Here is a 7803-nt window from a genome sequence, read left to right on the forward strand (position 1 = left end):
AGTCGTACTAACTTTATACCGACGAATTTCAGAACTTTCATCGAAGACTCTAGTATCTATGTTCCCACCCAAATATTACTTTGAGTAGCTCTACTTTCCTCTCAAAACTTTCTTCCCTTTTTCATATTTGCACACACTATGACTACTTGTCGAAGGCCTAGCACTACCATTGACTCTGTTGGCATTTTTAACAGTTATACTACAGATGATCAAGCATGGATACGATCTCGAATAACTATCGAAAGTTGGGCACTACTGCAAACTAGGAGGAGGAAGAGGAGGCAACGCAATGATTTCGTGGAGGCTTTCAAGGGACAAGTTAAAGAGTTTAAAGTGTGTGCACAAAGCAAGCGGGTGAAAGAGGTCCTCATACAACATGCTTTCCAGTATGCAGATTTAAAGTTGCAAACATCTCCTCCCAGTTTTCCACGACACCGACCCAACTGTAAGTTATTTTGAGCATCTCACTAAGTGTCTGATTATATTCAAAGGTTAAGTGGTGGATATCATCTTTGGTATGTTTGAGATATTTATTCATCGAATAGGACGAACTGGCAACCAGTTGAGAGTATAGTTGAGATTTTTTGATGCTTACCATGCATTTATTGGTGAGAAAATGTACCGAGGAAGACAATACAAGGAACTTGCAGATAATGAAATATTCTTTTATGATGTGTCATATTTGGAACCAAGAACTTCCTTTGGTTGGGGTCGTGTAGGTCCTTTGCCACTTCCATCCTTTGACAGCAAGGATTGGTCTTTGCCAGCTTTGCAAACTAGTGAAAGCTTTAGGAATAGGTTGTTTCAGGATATACAAAAGTCCCTCAAGTATTCAATTGCCACAAAAATAGTTTGGCTCGCACTATGTATGCCTCTTGAAGTGTTTGTAGATTTCTTCTTCGATGAGAAAATAAGAACTACCGCAACAATGTTCATTTGCAAGTCTAAGAGCCGTTTGGACTTTTTAGATGATAATTGGGATAGGAAACAGTCACAGGGAAAAATCTTTATTTTGAAAAAGAAGTCCATAATATGCAAGTTTATTATAAGCTCTCAAAATTTCCTAGTGTCGTTTTACTATTTTAGATATCATCTTTTGAGTGGGCAGCTTATTCCACTCTGCCAAGATACAGAGTCTAGCCCTGAGAACAAACCATCGGAAGTTAGGTCACATACATTGTACACGCAATGAGCTTTGATGCATGCAACCCATGATGTACTCAAAATGACTAATACAGAGACATTTTGTGCTGCTCAAACAATGTTTAGAAAATGTACACTTTTCATTGTCTCAAAACTTTACGAATTGTGTTGTTTCTGTCAAGATGTATACAAAGAGAGGTAGTTATTGCTCCCTTCCCCTGCTACTACTGCTCCCCTGTCCTCTCCCCCGGTTGGTGCCACTGGTCCCCTACCCTCTCCCCCAATTGTTGTCACTACTTTCATGCCCTCTTCCCTGGTTGCTGCTTCTTCTTCCTCGGGGAACACTGGTCTCGTGCATCCTTTGGCGTCGTTCAAAATCATGGGCCTCTTCCATGGCTTCCCATGCATCTTGCACCTGTGAAACTTCCCTTTGTTCTTGCTCTTGCCACCGCTGACGTGTGGCCAATTTCTCTACTTCTACGTCATTCGCATAATATTGATTGATTGATTCTTGCATATTTCGAACCTCCTCTTGAGTCTGCTGATAGCGCTGCCTCATTTTGTCAATGCGAGCTTGTTCGAACTCCTCAGCTCTCGCGCTTTCCTCTCTTGAACGTTTGTTTACCGAGATTATAATATGTTGGATGGCCATTACAGAAAAATATCACACATCGGTGGGGGTGTAGTTATGTAATTGAAGTTCCTTCAGTAGCGTGAAAATAACAAAGTAAGTAAAGATGTTGCTTCTTATACAAACGTTGTAGCAAACAAACAATGAAACAATACGATTACTTATGTTTGGTACATCCAAAATTTGACTGAGGAGCAATAAGGCATTCAAACACATTCGCTAACCACAGTTATAGTCATCAACCTACGTGGACATGGTGACCCGTTCGTGCCGGATGGTAGTCCCTAGATCATGTTCTAACAAAACATGCTCTACACAGCATACAATTTTTTTCGCAGCCCTACATACGTAACCACTTGAGTCATAACACATTACAAAGAGATACTACTTCCAAATGTATCCAAATGTGCCTTACGTTTTTACACGCCCGTGAAACAACCTGTTTTGCCAGGAGTTTGCATAGTAGACAATCTTATCTTCAAGGTCAAATAACAACAGACTCCAATGATCACTACACCAAAACCATCAAGGATGAGGAGAAAGATCCTAAATACAACATGGTTTTTACAAGGCAAGAAGAAACTTGCGACTGATTGTATGCAGTGACCAGAAAACACGCTAGATCAAAATTGACTTTACTAAACCAACCCAACAGAGCCAAAAAGGAAACTTCGTTGTTTCTCAGCATAGGCGAGATCAGCGGATCTATTATGTATATTTTTTTATGAACATCAGCGGAAGAAGCGAGATACCGTGCCTAACATGAAACAATGGTAGAGATTAGACTTTTCAACGGGCTGTCACACTACCACAAACACATGGGGTCAATACCGAGCAATTGGGGTACCTATCGAATTTCATAAGCCACTGACTCGCTTGGTATTGACCCGTGTCTTAATGATAGTGAGCCATCTAATGAACCAAGCTTGACTCATAAAAAGCTTGAGACGGACCATATAGCAATGTTGACGACTGTCGTAAAGACACGGGTCAATACTGAGCGAGTTTACCTATTGACGACTGTCGTAAAGACACGGGTCAATACTGAGTGAGTTTCCATAAACCACTGACTCGCTTGGTATTGACCCATGTCTTAGCGGTAGTGAGACATCTAATGAACCAAGCATGACTTATAAAGAAAATCTTGAGACATAACACATAGCAATGTTGAGGACTGCCGCAAAGACACGGGTTAATACTGAGCGAGTGGTCTAACTATCCAATTACATAAGCCACTGACTCACTTAGTATCAACCCGTGTCTTAGCGCAAGTGAGCCATTTAATAAACCAAGCATGACTTATAGAGAGCTTGAGAAGTACCACATAGCAATGTTGACGACCGCATCCATTGCGTTGGAGTTGGAGAAACTGCGCATACACAGGAAGTCTTGTAGATCGAGGTTGACCTCTGACCTTCCAGGCAGCAGTATCTGTGCATGCAGAGGCGCTGAGCTCATCAGAACTTGAAACTCCTCTTCATTTTCTTCGTTGATTTGCTCTAAAATAATCCAGTCCTCTGGTAAAGGCTTCTCGTTGATGGCCCTCGTGAAGCAAAGGCTTCCCCTTGTCTTTCTTGTGCCTTATCGACACATTTTCCTCCCTAGCTAGCATAGGCTCCTCCCTAATTGGGTTCGGATCCTCCATGCCTTGCTCATTTTGCTTTCTAGCTGGTTCCTCCATAATTGTCTTTGTTTCTTCAATGACCGTCTCAAGGTCCACCCTGGCTTGCTCATGCCTCTCTCTCTCTCTCTCTCTCTCTCTCTCTCTCTCTCTCTCTCTCTCTCTCTCTCTCTCTCTCTCTCTCTCTCTCTCTCTCTCTCTCTCTCTCTCTCTCTCTCTCTCCCCCCCCCCGGGTCGCTCTTCTCCACCTGTGTGTTGTTAATTATGTGCGCACCGAAGCCACTCTGTTACGGGGTAAGGGCACAAGGGGAACGACACTCCAAGGGCCAAGAGTGGTCGTTACGGTAAGATTAGAAGTCTCGCAACTTTAAGATTGGCATAGTGACAAATTGTACGTATTAGTTGAGATTCTCCATGCAACATTGTGAGGTTCAAGGCATGGATGGAATAATGACTCCTTATGTGACCATGCTTGAGTTGTTTTTCAGTGCTATGTTCCAATCCACCTGTTCCAAATAGACATGGGTACAGCGTAAATTCAACTTGGGTCAGAACCAAGCAAATAGGGCCCTTTGGAGATTCTTGGGGCCCCTATTTTCTTGGTTCTGACTTTAGTCACGTCACCGATTGACATTAGTGCACAGGACAGGACCAAGTAAATAGAGACCTTGAGGGATACTCCATGCCCAATATTCGCTTGGTTATGACACCAAATACAGACCAATTTTGAATAGCCGTTTTGGCTTGATTTTTCTTTCAGACATGGGGATCATAGTCCTGAAGACATACGATGTGGGTGAGGATACATGTGAAGAAAAACTATTCACGTTCTTATATAACGCTCGTGCTCATCACCATGCACCAGAACTATTAGGAATGTTTAATGCAGAGTTTTCTATATAGAGGATCGTAGATTGCTCATTTGAGTACCTACAAACCCATTTGCAATAGTATGAGGCAGTCATTTGTGACAATTCCATGACAATTGATGGCATGAGATATGTGCACCCAACCAACCTTGACCCTGACAAGAGTGCGCCAAGGAGACTGAATCGTTGTCTAGAAAAGTGTCCCTCCAATGCACTGCTTGTACAAGGCAGGTGTATGAAGCACTTAAAAAAGTGTCATTTAGTGGAATTCAACCATGGGTTTGTCTGTTACTTGTACTTACAGACGGATGGTGAGTCAGAGAAGACCATCACACTCTTCTCCACGCCATAATTCAAAGAGGGATGATAAAAAGCAAGAGAAGAAAAAGGCGAGAAAGAGGACACCCTCTTCTCCATCTTCTTCATCCTCTTCCTCTTATGAAAGCTATGGTGAAGACGACAAAGATCAAGACAAGAAAAAGGCGAGAAAGAGGTCACCCTCTTCTCCACCTTCTTCAAATTCTTCATCTTCTGAAGAAAGTGATGGTGCAACTTTTGAACCATCAAAAAGAAGAGGCCATAGGAAATCCTATGCCGCATGGAAGAGGTCGTCCAAGCTGAAGAAATTCAAAGAGGGAGGGAAGAGCATCTCTTTCCTTACCTATGATGGCACCTTCGGTGCTACAGACAAAGTTTTGGCCTTTATCCAGCAATTCGATGCGGCGTTTGGAGATGAGGGCTTCACGGAGTCCTCTAAGCTACGCCATGTAGCTATGCACTTTCAAAAGTCCGCCAGACAATGGTGGTCTAGCCTACGAGCCAACGGTGAAGCTCCACGAACATGGAAGGCTTTAAGAGCTTCCATTATGAAGCAGTTTTTGGCCACCGATGCCAAAGACAAAGTACTCACCGAATGGCGAAGCTTAAAGCTCTCTCCCAATGAATCCATCCACAAATATGTAGACAAGTTTTGGGACCTACAACTCAAAGCCACTGTCTTCAAAAAGTTGGATTTTGGAGAGCAAAAGCAACAATTTTGTGCGGGCTTAACCGAAGAAATGGCGGAGTATGTCAACTCCCAAAGGCCACGTACCATATCGGCGGTAATACACCATACTATGGTGGCCTCGCGAATCAATTTCCAAACGGGGGGTAAAAGAAATAATAAGCCCCCGGAAAACAAAGGTTCCAATGAGCCTAAGGGGAAGGACAATGTCCAAAAGTCTCCTAAGGGCAATTCCAACAAAGCTAAAGAGAAGGGAGTTTACAAAGGAAAGAATAAACTCTCTCCTGAAGAGCTTGAGCGTTATCGTAAAGATAACCGGTGTTTCAAGTGCGGCGAACAAGGGCATGCGTACCGCGCTTGTCCCCAAAAGAACAACCGCCAAGATCCTCCTAGAGCTTCTTTGGTTGAAATCCAAGAGGAGGAGATTCACCAAACTCACCACAAAGGATCTCCTCTATGCCATGCTTGGGGAAAGGTAAGAGAACATGATGCTTTTATTCTCTTTGACCCTGGTTCTACTCACAATTTCATATCTATGGAGTTAGCCACCAAGCTAGGCATACAATCCTACGAGATGGGAGATATCCTACCCGCAGACAGTGCCTTCAAGGGGCAAGAAGCTTCAGTCACTCCCTTAATCGGGAAATTGAGGCTTCATGTCCAAGGCTATGTGGACAAAGAGGATTTCTTTATCTCTCCTCTCAAGCATGAGGATGTAATCCTAGGGGCACCATGGTTTGACCGTCTGGCTGCCCATGTTAAATTTCCTGAAAGGAGAATCTCCTTTAAGTTCAGGGAAAAGGACATGTATATAGATGCTAGGGAGATGGGTAACACCATCCCCATTGTACATACACCAGCTTTCAACAAGTCAATAAAGAGCTCTATTTCCGTGTACATGATTTTTGTTAAAGATTCTCAAAATGAACCTAATGCTTTAGCAAAAGAAAATAAAAGCAACCAAAAGGAATTAGAGTTATCCAATTTTCTCAAGGGGTTTCAAGATGTCTTTATCGACGACATCCCTTGTGAGCTACCTCCTAAACGAGGTAATGACGACCATGCAATTGAACTTCTTCCAGGAAGTTCACCGCCTAACAAACCTCCTTATAGAGTTTCTCAAGCTCAACAAGAGGAGATTATGCGGCAAGTGCATGAGTTAATTGAGAAGGGCATGGTTAGGCCTAGCTCATCTCCATTTTGCTCACCTGTGCTATTAGTGCAAAAGAAAGACGGCACATATCGTATGTGTGTCGACTATAGAGCACTAAATAGGATCACTATCAAGAATAGGTTTCCCGTTCCACGGGTAGAAGACCTATTTGATAAGCTACAAGGATCGACCTACTTCAGTAGGATTGACCTAAAAAGTGGCTATCATCAAATAAGGATAATTGATCAAGACATTGTAAAGACCGCATTTCGTACTACATTTGGTCTTTACGAATACATTGTCATGCCTTTTGGCTTGACTAATGCACCAGCCACATTTAACCGCTTGATGGAGAAGCTGTTCAGACCTCATCGAACCTTCACTGGAGTGTTCTTTGATGATATTATCATCTACTCTAATTCATTAGAGGAACACAAGCAACACCTCCAGGTAATATTTCAAGTTTTAAGAGAGAATAAACTTTATGTTAATCGAAAGAAAAGTGAATTTTTCTTGCAAGAGATTCAATATTTAGGTCACATTATCTCTCAAGATGGAATCCAAATGGATCCATCCAAGTTAGAGGTAATAAAAGGATGGCCTAAACCAAGGAATCTTCATGAACTAAGAAGCTTTATAGGTATGTGTGCATACTATAGACGCTTCATAGAAAAGTTCTCACAAATTGCGGGACCATTACATGACCTAACAAAGAAAAATGTTAGGTATACGTGGTCTGCTAAGGAGAACAATGCTTTCGAAAAGCTTAAAGAAAAGCTTATCTCTCAACCTGTGCTTACACTACCGGATCTCTCAAAACCATTTGAGGTCCAATGTGATGCTTGTGGTGATTGCCTTGGGGCTGTTTTGCTCCAAGAAGGGCATGCCATAGGCTATGAGAGTCGAAGGCTTGACCCTGTTGAGCAAGCTCTAGGCATATACGAAAAAGAACTCCTTGCAGTTCTACATGCCTTAGACTCATGGAAGCACTATTTATTGGGGACTCCTTTCATTCTGCGAACGGATCACCAAAGTCTTAAGTACTTCATGACGCAGACCAAGCTCTCCGACAAACAAATGAGGTGGGCAAATTTCCTTTCGCAATTTCATTTTCATATTGCTCACATTGCTGGCAAGCATAATCAAGTAGCCGATGCACTCTCAAGACGACCGAGAGTAAATGCGGTTTCCATAGCAACTCACAATGATCTATCTTCAATGATAGATGAGTATGCTATTGATCCCGATTTTAGAGATGTGATTTCAGCCCTTGCATTAGGGAAGAAAGAAGAACCATTTACTTTACAAGATGGTTATCTTCTCTATGGCAATAGACTATGCGTTACTAACTCACTACGTGAGAAAGTAATGTATGAATCT

The sequence above is a fragment of the Adiantum capillus-veneris genome, chromosome 13 (genome assembly GCF_014529385.1).
Source record: "Adiantum capillus-veneris isolate H3 chromosome 13, ASM1452938v2, whole genome shotgun sequence".
Lineage (NCBI taxonomy): Eukaryota > Viridiplantae > Streptophyta > Polypodiopsida > Polypodiales > Pteridaceae > Adiantum > Adiantum capillus-veneris.